This window comes from Elephantulus edwardii, unplaced genomic scaffold (genome assembly GCF_000299155.1).
Source record: "Elephantulus edwardii isolate Elephantulus edwardi_28Jun2011 unplaced genomic scaffold, EleEdw1.0 scaffold00322, whole genome shotgun sequence".
Lineage (NCBI taxonomy): Eukaryota > Metazoa > Chordata > Mammalia > Macroscelidea > Macroscelididae > Elephantulus > Elephantulus edwardii.
This window is the reverse complement of record NW_006400072.1, coordinates 2,010,974-2,023,219: the sequence shown is the minus strand read 5'-3', so window position 1 is coordinate 2,023,219 and position 12,246 is coordinate 2,010,974. Positions and strand designations below refer to the sequence as shown.

The 12,246-nt window shown below is 49.0% G+C and overlaps 1 pseudogene; it reads left to right on the top strand.

The window, feature by feature from the left end:
- The first annotated feature begins 1,628 nt into the window (after nt 1–1,628).
- On the top strand, nt 1,629–11,944 carry LOC102844326 (annotated as a pseudogene).
- The last annotated feature ends 302 nt before the right edge of the window (nt 11,945–12,246 follow it).

Below are 12,246 nucleotides of genomic sequence, written 5' to 3'. Positions count from 1 at the left end.
TTCCTCCCGCCTCTCAGAGCAATAGAGTAGGTAATAGGAGCAATGGAGGTCCACTGGGGTTGCTTTCCACCAGACTCAGACACTTCACATCCTGGCACCTGGGTTTCTAGGTGCCGCTGTCCTGATCAGACCTGGAGACTGCAGAGAAGAACAGCGCAAAGCCCAACTTCCTCTTCCTTTTCTGTATGCTTAGACCTTTGGTAATGTGACCTGAAGATGCAAAAATGCACTTCAACAAACACTGCTCTGAGCTAATGCAAAGGCATCTGCAGAAATTAATCTGCCTGGATATTATAAGTAGGTGGAAAATAGAGACTTGTTCTCCTTCATCCTACTCACCTTTGTCTGGCCATGTGACCTTGGGCAAGTCCCTCAAGTCCTTACATTGACTAGTGGTAGCGGTCACAAAGCTCCCCGGGACCCTGAGAGCCACATCACACTGCTGTTCAGTCTGTCTCCCTCCACTCTGAACCTGAGTCTGTCCAAGTACCCTACCTGGTGCTTCTTCCTTCTCCACTCCACTACCACTGCTGTCTGCCTCTCCCTTGAGACAGGAGCGGTGGCAGATGCAGCCTCAGCAGGGAAGTCGGACACTCGGTTTGGAGAAGAGCCGTGCATAGGCCTGGGGATCCCCCAGAGACATCAAGAGCTGTCCATCCACTCATTGGTTATCAGCACACACACACACACACCCCCCACATACCCCTCTTTCTTGCTGGGGGACAAAGTTGGAGATGACCACCCATATTACTGAACATTATTCTACATCACTACTGCCATCCTGAATGCATCCCTCAGGCCTGCATGAGAGGCATCAGTGCCCCATTCTATGGCCTTAATAAAGACTTATATTCAAAAAGCTTAGCACCTTGCCTACAGCTAGTCAGCATCTTTTTAGACCAACGTTCTCAATCCTGTACAGATATCACCTTCTGTGGCACAAGAGGCTTCTTGCTTTCCTTTACACTCCAGAAACAAAAAAAAACCAAACAAAATCCCAAACTTGGTGCCAAAGGTCTCTTCCTCAGTATAGTCCAGCCAACATATTCATGCTGCTGCATTTCTGCAAGACATCGACTCTCTGAGCCAATTCCAAGCCTTCTGGGTCTCTGTAGCCTCATTCAGTAAAACTGCAGTCACTCATTCACTGCCAGCCAGGTGATTCTGACTCATAGCTGACTCTCTATTGGGTTTCTGAGACTGTAAATCACATGGAAAGACATGGTCCATTGAAAGACGCTGCTTCCCAGGGTTTAGGGGATTCGAACCACCAGAAAGGCACCACCACCTATGAGAGAGCAGTGCAACTCCCTACAAGGTATGTCATCAGAGCCCTTCGGGTGGGGGCTGAGAAAGCACTCTGCACAGGTGCTCCCCTGAGGCGTGGCCCCGGACTCTCTGAAGCCTCTGATATCTGGGGGCTGCTGTGTTCCCTGAAAAGGGCTGGGGTCCGAGGTCCGCTGACTTTCAGTTTGATATGGAGGGTCCTAGCTCCCTCAGCTGCCGGTACTGCTCACAGGAGCACTAATGGGGACGCTGAGCAGTGTTAAGCTGGGGGTGGTCCACGCAAGGGGCTGGGCGATGCACCTTGCGGACTCCGGCTCACGCGCACCTTGCTGCCTCCGACAATGCCGCGGCGCCCTCTAGTGGCGGCAAGTGAGGGGCAATGTCCACTGTAGCCTTGGGCGCCAACAGGACTTTCCTGCTGGTGAAGAGGTAGTTCGATGGCCAGACTGCAGGGTGCTCCTGGAAGAGGAAGAGGTGATTGCGGGGTGGGGGAAGCCAGGGCCTGGCCCATCAGTGAGTCAGGGGAGGTGGCCGGATAGTGGGAAGGTTGGCCGGCCCCTCCTGAGCCTCAGTCTCCCCGCCTGATTCTTGGTGTTCAGTCCTCTTGGCTTATGGCCGAGGCAGTAGGTTTAACCTTTTCAAGACACGTCAAGTTTGGCAGAAAAGTGGCCACACCAGGAGGTCGTGGCTGGCTCGCAGCTCTGTCCTGAGAAGGCAGGAGGCATCCACTCAGCTGACATCAGCAGCCTGCCAGGTTCCCTTCCTATGTCCCCTGGGCCCTAATGGGGAAACTTGTGACAGAGGGGCTCTTCTACTTGTGCCCACCCCGAGACCGCCAGTCCTGCCTGCTTCTGCACAGGAGATGGGGGCAGGGACGTGGGTTCAGCACTTCTAGGGTCTTGATTTTTGTCAAAACAGAGCTATGTAAAAATGGAACACAGGGTTCAGGGTGGAGGGGTGGGAGAAAGGGGAGTCTGCAGAAGCACAGTAGGCTGGGGACATGTCCCTGGGTGCCAGTGCCATTGGTCCCCAAACCCCTCCTCAGTTAACTCCTCTTTCATCTTCCACCTCACACGAACTAAAGAAGCCCAGGTAGGTTGAGAGTGTTGGGTTGGGAGGCAGGAAGCACAGCCAGTAATGGAGACCCCAAAGTCTTGATGACCACCTCTCAGCATCACAGAGCTCACTGAAGTATTTTTCCCAGAATATGGGCAGAGAGGACCCCCAGAAGGCAGGCTTGGATCTAACAAAGAAGTAGGATGCTCCCTCTGCTGGCACCTGGTGCCTCTGTTTCCATGACAACCTCTCTTCCAGGACAAAGCAAAGGCTCAGAATTTCCATGTCATGCCAACAGGCCCAGGATTGAGAGCCCAGATCAGGTACAGAGGCGTAAACTGAGGCCAAGTGAGGGCCCTCTAGGTGTCTCAAGTCTCCACAACTAAGGTTTCCCACTCCAAGCAGCCATCACACCCCAGGCGCCTCAGTAACAGAACAACTGAGCATGGAAAAAAGAATACCAGAAAGTGAAAGGGGTTTGAAGAAAAATATTAAAGGGTAAATACCATAGACAGGGAGTGATGGCCAGTGCGGGTAGGGGAGACTCTCTGAGAAGGCGGCATCCACCAAAGACCTACATGGAGGAGGGGGAACCTGTGAATATCTGGGGATAATGTTCTTTGCAGAGAAAAAGGCAAGTGCCAAGGTCCTGAGGTGGGAACGTGTTAGGTGCAGGCAGAACAGTGAGGAGCTGGTGTGAATGTGGGTGATGCAGAGAGTGGAGGCAAGAAGGGGGGTAGACAGGAGGAAGAAATGCAGCCAGGAGTTCAGTTTACTCTGGATGTGAAGAGAAGCGCTGCGAGGGCAGTGTGGGAGCAGGTAAGTTATGGACAAGAATTGCTCAGGCAGCTGTGAGGTGACAGGGCTGTGAGGACAGCACAGGTTTGAAGAAGGGAGGAGGCCACAAAGGACATCCTTACAACCACCCAGGAAGGAAGGGACAGTGCTGGGACCAAGGGGTTTGGTCAGGTTCTGGAATTTCTGTGAGTCGAGACAGTAGAACTCCCTGATGTTTTGGATGTGGGAGGGTAACAGAAAGTAGAGCATAGGAAGTGGTCAGGTTCTGGAATGTTCTGAGGGTCAGTTGTACAGGACTCACTCATGAACTGAAGATAGCGGTTAGAGAGAGGCCTCTTTCTAACCACTCCAGGTGTCTAAATAAGCAGTGGGGCCATGCCATCTGCTATGAACCCCCTGACAGAATTCTGGCTCATTCTCCTTTTTGCCACTAAGTCCATTCCAAGCATTGAGTTTGTGGCCAGGGAAACTCCTAAAGTCACCTGAGACACCTGTGCCCAAGAGGACAGGTAGCAGAGTGCCTGAGACCGTCCAGCAAAAGCCCTCAGGGTTGGGGTTGGCAGGACCCCTAAAGGAAACGGGTGTGGTCTGTGCAGTAAGTATACAAGAGCAGCTTAGGGCACACGTGTTATCGGAAGACCCCCAGGAGTGGCTACTAAGACCATGTCAGCTGAGGACAGTGAGGGCTGGAGAGACAAGATGTCCTAGACAACACTCCCAGACGGAAACAAGGCTTAGGCCCCATCAGACGGATCCTCACTTCACCCCGGATGGGTGGGCTTCTTGGAAGTCCCTGCACCACAGTGGTGATGGACACGTGTATTCACCCCGGGTCACATCTCGAAGGTGGCTATTATCTCCACTGTCTTCTGCCTCCGGACACCCTCACCCTGACCTGAGTCAGCCACTGGTCCTTGTCCCCTGCTTGTCCCCTGCAGGGCAGCTTAGTGTCAGCTGATGGGCGTTGCCTGGTGGCCAGCGCTTGGATGGGAATAGTGAGGCATAAATCTCTACACAACTGACAGGTCTCCTTCCTGTCCTCACCCTTCCTGACATGTTTTGATAGCGTCAGCGGGGCTGGGACTGGAAGGACAAGGACAATAAACCTTGGCCCCCTGCAGGCAGAACCAGCTCTGAGAGCTGTGAGTGGAAACTAAGCCCAGGCCAGGTCTTCAGGATTTATGTTGAAGAAACAATCCACCAAGGAGCATGCAGAGAACCCAGGGCTTCTGTGTGTGTGTTGTTGTTAGATGCTATCTAGTCAACTCTAACTCCTGTGAACAGTGGATCTGAACCCTGACCTCTCCTATGCCGTCCTCATCTCTGAGAAACTCGGGCCCATTGCTGCAATCACTGTGGCTGCCCATCTTTGAAGGATGAAGGTCTTCTCTCTTGCTGATCGTCCACCTTTCCAAGCATGACATCTTTTTCCAAGAAGTAGCTCCTCCTAATCACACTCCCAAAGTATGTGAGACTAAGTTTCACCATCTTGCCTCCAAGAAGCACCCTATTTGCACTTTCTCCAAAACATACTTCTTGGTTCTCTTGGCAGCCCGTGGGATATTCAGTACTCTTCTCCAACACCACAACTCAGACCAGACCAGCCTGGGACACATTCCACTCACCTACTGGAGGCCACCACCTCCCAGCCCAGCACTCAGGCCTGACATAAACCTGGAGAGTTCCACAAATTTAAAAAAAACAAAACAGACAAACAAAAAACCCCACCCACCTCCAGCATAGCAGGCAAGAGTACTGAAGCGAGAAAGTGGGTGTCTGTTTGCCCCACTCCCATCCTCAGACCTCAAGGATTCTGGATAGCCCTAGGCAAAACTGTAAACTCTCTGGGCCACAGTTTCTACACCTGTAAAATGAGACTGGTTAAAGAAAGGAGGGTGACTTTGAAGCAGACTCTGCAAGAGGGTGTGTTATAGGCTCCCTTAGAGGAGGCAGTGAAGACTCCTGGCCCCTGGAATACCCAGAGCCCTCCCTGATTGAGGCCAGCCAAGCATCCTTTAAGAGTCAAAATGACCAGTCTTAACACAGGATCAGGCATCTGCCAGAGCTACAAGTGTTCAGAACCCTCCATTGTAGACCCATCCCACCAGGTTCATAAACTCATATTCATGCCCCCTAGGACAGACAGACACCACAGGTGATGCCCTGCATGCCTCACCCCTGGGAGAGCCCTGGCATCGGTTAGCACAAGACAGTGCCAATGAAACCAGTCCTGATTTCAACAGTGTCCTTTCTCACCAAAGTGTCTGGAAGTTTACAAATAACAAATTACCATCAGAGCCTTATACTGGGTCACTCCCTGGTGTCTCAGTCGTCCAGAGGAGGGTTCTCAACGTGTGTGTGTGTTTGTGCATGCATGGGAGTGCAGTGTGTGTGTGTGTGTGTGTGTGTGTGTGTGTGTGTACATAACATACACATAAGTGTATAGGAAGGCTGTCTGTTTTTAAGTGTCAAAGTTTGAAATGTCAGTTATCAGAATATTGACGTCCAGTTCTTTCTTTGATAAGACACTACATGGCTTTTTCCTTTGCAACACAAGTGATGTGGTCACGTGATGAACGTAAACAGTGTTGGGAGATATAGGTATTATGCTAATACCACCCATGATGGCTTGTTGCCTTCATACATAAGAAAGGAACAGCTGTGTTTCTATTAGAGATCTGCTCATTCACTGTCCTCGAGTTGGTTCTGATGCACAGCAACCCTCCACCTGGTTTCTGAGGCTATAGATCACAATGAGAGGAGACTGATCATCTTTCTTGCACTGAGCTGCTGGTGGATTCGAACCACTGGAGAGACCCTACCTCTCTGGTACTTTGCTGTAGCAACATGGTCTAACCCAAATGTTAGCAGATCTCTCTGGTAATTCAAATAGACAAACTGCTCTGCTCCATGGGAGAAAAAGGAGCAATCTCCTTCAACTTAGAGCCTCTGAAAACCCACCGGAGTCACCAGAGGGTGGGGAGGAGTCGGGGGAGAGAGGGGAAAGAAGAGGGAGAAATCACTGGGTCTCAGAGTTTGGTGGGTGTAGGGAAGGGTCAGGAAAAAAACCCACAGTGTATATAAAGGAAACAATTTTTAAAAATAAATAAAATAATAAAAAACAAACCCACTGGAAAATCAGCTATGAGTTGTTTCTGACTCTACAGCGATGAGTTTTGCTTAACAAGCTAAAATAATTTCTTGTGCATTTGTCCTCAGGGACCCAGTGATCTTTTTCCAGGGAAGCTTTCCTGGGGATTGTCTAGCACTCAGACTGCAGACACCACCCATGTCCCCAGTTCTGCCCTATCAGGACCTGGTCAGGACCCCCTCCCCACCTCCACCTCAGACCACCAGATGTCGCTGTACACAAGCATCATGTGCCAGACGGAGTGAGGCAAATCCAGACTCCCCCATGGACAGCTCTGCAGGTTTCTGAGAAGCACAGCCCAGGTGTACTTCTTAACCCCCTCCACCTTTATCTTGGAACTCCCCACTACTCCTTAAACCCACCCACCACGGTGCCTGAGCATCCTTCCCTTGCTTGTAAGACCCTCCGTCCCCTCCACCTGAGTGATTTAAGGGAGGTGGCCCTTTCTCCAGGAAGCCTTATGCAGACGGTGATTTGGGGGACAACAGGCCTCAGACTTCAGCATCACTACCCTGACTTTGCAGCAAGTCATACCTGTTTCAGGGTCTAAATCCCCACCAGACTGAGTTGGGGACTGCCCTGTGACCAGTCAGGCATGTTCAGTTTGAAGTCTTGCCTTACGCAAGTCCGGTGCTCTCGCTGAGTTCCAGAGCTGTGGACCAATGCAGCGAGGTCTTAGCTGTACAGAGTCCCAAGTAGACCTGGCATGTGGCAGATGCTGCCTTGTGAGAGAGAGGGACCCAGGTCTCTTGAGCTTCTTGGGGTGCACTTTGCCCACAGCATCTCCATTCCAGCACACTGGCTTTCAGCTCTAGGCCCTTTCCAAAATGAAGCAGACCGGGCCAGCAAGCCTATTTTCATAAAGATTCTCATTAAGGGCATTCTTCGTTTCAGGGATGGTATAGAGAAGGAGGCCCTAGGGGACAACAGTCTTGGAGCTAGGGGCACACTTGCTGGTCAGTGGAATGAGGACACTCGTTGAGCTTGAACCTCAAGGACCATACCATGCTCAGCACAGTTGTCCTTCTCTATCTGGTGCCCAGTGGCATCACTAGAGGGCGCAGGAGAGCACTACATCAGGAGACGTTATCAGACTGTTGTTGCTGTTGTTGTTATGTGCCGTCAAGTAGCCTGTGACTCATAGTGACCCTATGGACAACAGCCCTAAACTCTGCCCTATCCTGTGCCAATCTCATCATCTCTGACACACCTACCCCCATCACACCAATCACTGAATCGATCCATTTCATCGAGGGTCTTCCCCACCTGTGTTGTCCCTCCACCCTCCCAAGCATGATGTCCCTCTCCAAGGACTGGTCCCTCCTTGCAACGTGTCCAAAGTATGTCAGACAAAGCTTCAGAATCCTTGCCTCCAAAGAGCAGCCCAGCTTCACCCTCTCCAGGACAAACCTGTTTGTTTTCCTAGCAGTCCATGGTATATTTAAAACTCTTCTCCAACACCACAGCTCAAAGGCATCAATTCTCCTACTATCATCCCTAGTCATTGTCCAGCTCTCTGATGCATAGCAAGTGATTTCAAAGACCATGGCCTGTATCAGGCGCACCTTAGTCACCAGACTGACATCTTTGCACTTCAGCAGTTTAGAGAGGTCTCTGTGGTTATTAGACTGAGGGATCTGTCTAATGTGAAGGATCCGGCAGGGACCTGAAAAGATTGGGTAATGATGGGGAAGGTCCAATGATGTCTGATTTTATAAAACATAATGCATGAGAATGATTATGTGAAACACAATATGAATGAAGAATAGTAAGGAATCCAATGTATACAAACTTTGTGAGCAAATCAATGTTGTTGTTATGTGCCATTGAGTTGCCTACAACTCATAGCAATCCGATCTTATTGTCTCTGACACACTCACCTCCATTACCCCAGTTACTGAATTGATCCATCTCACCGAGGGTCTTCCTCTCCTGTGCTGTCCCTCCAGCCTCCCAAGCATGACATCTCTCTCCAAGGACCAGTCCATCCTTGCAACACACTCAAATAATGTCAGATGAAGCTTCAGAATCCTTGCCTCCAAGGAGTAGCCCAGCTTCACTCTCTCCAGGACGAACCTGTTCGTTCTCTTATCAGTCCATGGTATATTCAGTACTCTTTTCCAACACCACAGATCAAAGTCATCAATTCTCCTTCTGTCATTCCTAAACATTGTCCAGCTCTCTGACAAGTTGATTTCAAAGACCATGGACTGTATCAGGTGTACCTTAGTCTCCAGACTTATATTGTTGCTTTTCAGTACTTTGGAGAGGTCTCTGACAGCAAAGTTTCCCAACGCAATTTGTCTTTTAATTTCCTGGCTGCTGGTGCCAAGAGTGTTGATTGTGGAGCCAAGCAAACAAAAGCTGTTTACAATCTCAATCTCTTCACCATCCATCACGATGCTGCCAATCAGGCAGTGGTGAGAATCTCTGTTTTCTTGACATGGAGCTTCAGTCCATATTGAAGGCTGCAGTCCTTGATCTTCTGCAGCAAGTGCTTCAGGTCGTCCTCAGTTTCAGTAAGCAGGGTTCTGTCATCTGCATAACACAGATTATGGATCAGTCTTCTTCCAATCTCAATGTCACATTTCTCCTCATAGAGCCCAGAGTCCCTGATAATCTATCCTGCATATAGATTGAAAAGGTATGGAGATAGGATGCATCCCTGGCATATACCCTTCCCAATTTTGTTCCCTTGCTCTGTCTGCCTCCTGGTCCAAGAATAGGTTTTGAATAGCACAATCAAGTGTTCTGGGATTCCCATTCTTCTTAGAGTCAGCAACAATTTGTTGTGGTCCTCAGTGAAACACAGACATTTCTCTGGTACTCTCTGCTTTCAGCCAAGATCCATCTTACATTAGCTACAATATCCCTAGTACCACAGCCTCTTTTAAATCCAACCTGCACTTCTGGAAGTTCTCTGTTCATATGCTGTTCCAGTTGTTCTTCAACAGAGTCATGCTTGCATGTGATATTAATGATATTGTTTGATAATTTCCACACTCTATCAGATCACCCTTCTTTGGAATGGGAACAAATATACATCACTTCCAGTCAGTTGGCCAGTTGGCTGTCCTCCAGATTTCTTGGCACAACTTGGTGAGCACATCTAGGGCAGCGTATGTTTGTTGGAATATATCAATTGGTATGCCATCGATTCCTGGGGCCTTGGTTGTTGTCAATTCTTTCAGAGACGCTTGAACTTCTTCCTTCATCACCATACACGCTTGCTTATATGTTGTTTCATGAAATTCTTCTGTGTCTGCCAGTTCCTTTTGGTACAATGACTCTGGATACTCTTTCCATCTTCCTTTACTACTTCCTGGATCATTTAAAATTCTGCCCAAAGCATCCTTACGTATTGCATCTCGAGGCTTGAATTTATTTATCGGTTTTCTTTAAGAGCACACCAATAAAAATGAATACAACGAATAAAAATTTGTGAAGTGTTTCAGAAGAAATTTATTTCTATTTTTAAATTTGTTAATAATTTGTAGTTATTAGAATAAAAATATTTTTCCTGAGTCAGTTTGCTTGTATCAATATACCTCCAAAGGCTAAAACTGTGATAATTTCTCTTCTGAATCTTCTAATGGCTCCATCTTCATGTTTTGCTTTTAAAGAAAACATTGTGAATTAAGAGAATTCCAAAACTGTCTTTCTCCTGCAGAGACTGAACATAGACTCAGAGGCAGTTGTTCATATGGGACAGCCTGGTTTTAAATCAGGAAGGCTGTATCAATGCTGTAGCCTTCCACCAATCTGTATGCTGGAAAATTAGTCCTAAAAGCTGGACTATCTGAATAATGTGGTATCAGGAAAGCTCATTAACAACCTACAGTATGCAGGTGACACAACCTCCAGGGTGCAGGTGACACGACCTTGCATGCTTACAGGGAGCAGGACTGAAGAAGAAGCTGAAGAAGATGAAAGACTTCAGTATGGATTACATGTCAACTTCAAGGAAACAAAAATCCTCGTAACTGGGACAATAAGCAACATCAAGATAAAGATTGAAGTTGTCAATTATTTCATTTTACCTGAATCCACACCACCACTCATGAAAGCAGCAGTCAAGAAATTGTAATGTAGACCCTTCGCTTTCACCTGGTCTTCTCTGTTTCCACCTTAGAGAGCACAGCCAGGCTCGGCCAATCAGTAGCGGAGGTGCTGCAGAAACAGATTCTGGGGCTGGGGCTGGAGAACGTGTGGCTCTGGGTCACCTTTCTGGGCAATCCCAAGTGTCTCTTCATGTTCTACTTCCCTGTGGCCTGCTACACCCCTTGCTGCATGGGCATTGCAGTGCTCTCAATCAGCCTTATCACTGAATGGCTCTTAAGTAGCTCCTCTTTGGAGATATACCCTTCTGGCGGGTCCATGAATCTGGGTGCTACTGCCAGGTTCCAGTAAAGGTTCACCAGTTCCCCTCTTCTTGTGAAACTGGTCCAGGCAGCCCTCCTGGACACTGCATGATCACAGGAACCACCCCTAGCCAATAATAACAGCCATCTCTTCCCAGCTGACCTTCAGACTTGGCAATTACTGGGTACAGATGATGCCTGTTGTTGTTGTTGTTGTTGTTGTTGTTGTTGTTAAGTGCTGTCAAGTCATAGATGACTCATAGTGACCGTATTAATGAAAGACCTGAACACTTGTATACCTTTCTTCATTTCTCCACGTTCATAGAGTTTCTGGAGGCAAGCTATTTCAGGAGTGAATGCCACTCCTGCTTCCAAGCTTGTTTTAATTGGGGAGCTCCACCAAACACTGTCCACCATGGGTAACTATTATCACATTTGACACATCAGTGTCACAGTGTTCAACATCACAGAAACCACGAGTTACCTTTGTACAGCAAATGGACAGACCAGTGCTATGTCACTTAGAAGAATGTTTGACCAAAAACAATTAAAACCAGGCCCAAGGGCCTGCAGCCCTTGGGCTCAAATGAATTTTCAAAGGCTGCAGGTCCATCCATGCTTTAGGTTCTCATTGGTTCCCAGCAATAGGCATCCTGCCAGCCCAACAGGACCCTAGCTTGGTTTATTGCACCTTAATCTGGCTGTTGGTCTACATTGAGTCTTCATCTTAGCACATTTCTCCCACCAGGTGTTGGCTGGTTTAGTATCTGTTGCTTTCTTGGTCTGGCTGACGACACACACGCACACACACACACACACACACACACACACACACACACACACCCGCCAAGTGACTATGGAGTGGGAGCTAAGCTTTTTTGGTTTGACTGCACTGACCCTCATGCTGGGCACCAGCCTAATTTACTGGACCAAACTTACACGGGCCTGGATCTTTCATGGCCCCTCAATCTAGCTTCCAAGTAGTGTGAGCAGCCAGAGTGGGTGTGTGTGAACAGCTGGCCCTTTGCCTCCCTGAGCCATGATCTTGGTGCTGCCCTGGGTCTGAGCATTGCCCAGCACTCTCCTTGCTATACCCAGGTACAGCGGGTATACTTGGGAAGTGGCCAGATAGCCTGCTTTGTGCTGGCTGGGCTACCTCCTTCAGGTCAGCCTCTTCTACATCTTCCATTTCCTCAAACTCACCCTCTGGCCATGCTTGATCTTTGCCCTTGTGCCCCGGGTGGTACACATGGTCAGTGTCCAGGAAGCCCCACCTATCTGCTCCTTCTGATTTCCAAGCACCTCTTTGTACCACTCTTCCTCCTCCACTCAATGCACCCCCATCTCCACACTCCAAGGCAGGCCAACCCCTTTTATCTGGTCCTCAGCAAGTTCTGCTCACTCTGAATTGCCCCAACTCCTCCCATCACCTGGTCTTAGGCCCAGAAGAGCCTTTTCTCTCCAAGAGAGGCTGATCTTCCTCCTGCCATCCCTCCCAAGTCTCTAAAGAGCAAAGACAAAGAGCAAGCCGAGCGGCTCATGCAGCACCATGAGGGGTACCTCAAAGCAGCTCCAATAAAATCCTTAAAACAT